The sequence below is a fragment of the Micropterus salmoides genome, unplaced genomic scaffold, assembly GCF_014851395.1.
Source record: "Micropterus salmoides isolate LMB-PRFRI ecotype aquatic unplaced genomic scaffold, ASM1485139v1 Ms_hic_scaffold_14, whole genome shotgun sequence".
Taxonomy (NCBI): domain Eukaryota; kingdom Metazoa; phylum Chordata; class Actinopteri; order Centrarchiformes; family Centrarchidae; genus Micropterus; species Micropterus salmoides.
The window spans coordinates 35,209,375-35,212,854 of NW_024040485.1; positions in this window are offsets into that span (position 1 = coordinate 35,209,375).

Consider the following 3,480-nt stretch of genomic DNA (forward strand, 5'->3'; position numbering starts at 1 on the left):
GTGGACCCAAAGATTGCTATGGACCGAGTACAGACTAGCTAGAGAGTAGACTAAGTGTACTTCTCCGTTTATTCTCGTTTCAAAATAATTGTAACTCAATTATTTGCTCAACCCCTCAGCTGTCTTTATTTTCCATTTAACTCTTTTAACCTGATGTACACACTGCACTGTAACTTTATATTTTATTTTGCTTTTAAACTTTTTTACATTTCCCTGTTGCTTTTATGTTTTATGGAAAGCACTTTGATTGCCTTGTTGAAATGTGCTATACAAATAACTTACCTTGCCTTGCACAAATGTATGTAACACTGTCATATACTGTATGTACTGTTATACTTCAGTATTGGAGAAAAACATTTACGCAGTTTGAATGAAGTATGTCCATAAACTGGTTGGCATCACAGACTGAGGTCTTCATTACTTTTGTTCTTATCTTTAGAACAGAAGTTTCTCTGTTGTTCTCTCGGGCTGTGATTTCTTGTGGTGTCCACAGGGTTCAATCCTAGAGCCTCTCATATAAATTTACATCTTAAATCACTTTATTTTAAAGACAACTTCGAGTTCCATGATGATGACTGCAGCATCACTGTCATTTCTAAAGCTTCCATCAGCCTGAATGGAAACAGAGCACAGCAAGAGGAGGAGCTCCACAACTGAATATGAAAGGCTTCATGTTTGGAAGTGAAGAGCTGCTGTGTTCTCTCTATTGTTCATTCAGTACAAGTGGAAATGATGCAGCTCTGCTTAGTTTGGATGATCATCTTCATGTTTCACACTGGTAGAAATCAAAACAGGTAAAAGGAGATGTAGACATGAAAATAATTTTGAATGTTTTAACTTTTCTGCTAAAATAGACAAATGTCAGAGTGAAATCTATCTTGTCTTTTTCAGGATCCTCTGAGGATTTAGTGAAACCATTTAAAGATGTAATGCTGGCTTTGGAAGGAGACTCTGTGACTCTCTCCTGCAACTATTCAGGCTCTGTCAAAACCTCTACTGGTATCAACAGAAGTCCAGTTCATCTCCACAGTTTTTCTCGCAGAATATTCAAAGAAAGCAGGGTTTTCTTACAAACATGACAAAACAGCAAAGGAGTTTCATCTGCAGATCTCCTCTGCTGCAGTGACAGACTCTGCTGTGTACTACTGTGCTGTGAGGCCCACAGTGACAGGAAACACCAAAACTCTGTACAAAAACCTTTGGAGCAAAGACAACAGAATACTCCACAACGTCCACTAGAGGAGTCACACTGTGTTAAACTTCAGTTGTATGTATCATATCGTCTGGATTCTTTGCACTGATGATAAAAACTTGAAGAAAATGAGGCATAAATGATCAAGACAAATGAAGGAGAGTGATGTTAACTATGTAGATAATTATTGTTTACATCAATATTCCTTTGAGCTCCAGAATATTTATTGCTGCTGGACTAGTTTGAAGTTTCAGTGGCATCTTTTCTTCTTCTGTGGTCTGATTCTGATTGGCCACTAGATGACACTGTAGCTGCTGTTATCCAAGCTGAGCCACATTATCAAGTAGGCGGTGCACTACTTCTGCACTGTGTTCAACCATTCTGTCAATAATAACTGCTGCTGTGAGAGAACAATTCTCAGACTGAATGTGAACATCAGCTAGTTTCTCCTGTTGATTTAAACCTTGTTGTAGAGATGAACATTGGCTGGGGATTATTCTTGCTGCTCTTTTCTTTGGTAAGATAGAAAGCACACATCTTTTATTCTTTTCTAAAGATTTATGGAAACAGCTGAGCTGTTTGTGTCACAGAGTAACACTGTACAGCTGCCATTTTCCACTGTCTTCTCCTCTCAGCCTCATGAACAATGTTAGTCTAATGGCTTCATTTGCTCTACTTTTTCCAGGACTAATAGCTGGACAGACAATCTCTCCTGTACGAGAGGAAGTCAGTAAAGGAAGGACAATCTGTCACACTCACATGCAACTATCAGACAACATCCAGTTATCCTCGTCTTTACTGGTACAACATCATTCTGACCTTCAGGCACCTCAGTTTATACTCTGGAAAGGAGCAAAAGATATCTCAGATGAACATATTCCTGATAGAATATGAATCTGAAACATCAGCAACATCAACTACACTGACCATCAGAGATCTAACCCTGGCAGACACAGCTCTCTACTACTGTGCTCTAGAACACAGTGATACAAAGTGTAGAAGAGGCTGTACAAAAACCTGAACCCAGATATCTGACTACTCTTCAAAGAGGAGGAAGTGGTATTCAAACCACAGCTTCATATCAGATGGATTCTGCTAATTCCTGTTTTATCAGAGTCACTGTGGTTCCCTGCTAATGAAACACTGGGGGAGGATTCACAGGAGCATTATGGGTAGTGGGTGGAGATGGGGAAGTGGGGGTATGTAAGTTTAAAAAGTTTCTATTTATTTTTATACTCATTTTATAGTGACTGCAATGACTGTATTTGAAGCATTATTGTGTTTTTTATGTACCGTCATAAAACTGACAAATAGGGGGGTGATGGTGCAGTGGATAAGACTCATGCCTGTGGTGTGAAAGACCTGGGTTCAACTCCCCACTGTGACCCATCCACCACTTAACCCCTCGTTGCTCCAGAAGCGTGCGACCTCTGTCATATATAACAAGTTTAAGTAGTAGTATTACTTTATTGTCCTCGAAAGGAAATTTGTTTTGGACTGCATGGTTGCTGCATGTACATAGAAATATACAATATACAAGTATAAAGTATAAAAAGAGAAAGACAATTAATTTACAAATTTAAAATTAATAAGATAGACTGTTATTCAACATACGTGTAGACACAGGAACAAAAGAATTTTTATACCGGTTTAGTTTGCACAGTGGAACTCTATCTTCTGCCGGAGGGAGCAATTCATACTGAGAGTGCAGAAAGTGAGTTTGGTCCCCCACAATTTTCTGCACCTGATTTAAAGTGCTATTCTCAAATAACTGTTGGAGATTCAAAGATTCCTCATTTCCAACTGTTTTAAGTGCTGTCAACACCAGATGTGACAATTTGGATTTTAGCTGTATAGATAGGTTCCCAAACCATACTGTAACACCATACTTAACAATACTAAAACAGCCTTGTAGAACAGCATCATCATTTTCTTATTCACCCCATAAAAACGTAATCTACGTAAAAAATATAGTCTCTGGTGCAGCCGTGTGCAAACCCATTCCGTGTGAGTTTTCCAAGTAAGTGAGCTGTCTATATAAACACCCAGATACTTGTAAGTCTGCGTTTGGGTGATGTTTTGGTCATGTATGACCACTTGATGATGGTCCCCAATACCTTTTGGATCGAATATGATCTCCGCTGTTTTCTTTATATTTATTATTAGATCATTTTATCACACCACTCACAAACTGACTTATTTCTGGCAGGTATCCATCTCTAATATTATCGTCTTCATCGAGAAGACTTAAGATGGCTGTGTCGTCTGAATATTTAAAGATATAGTTT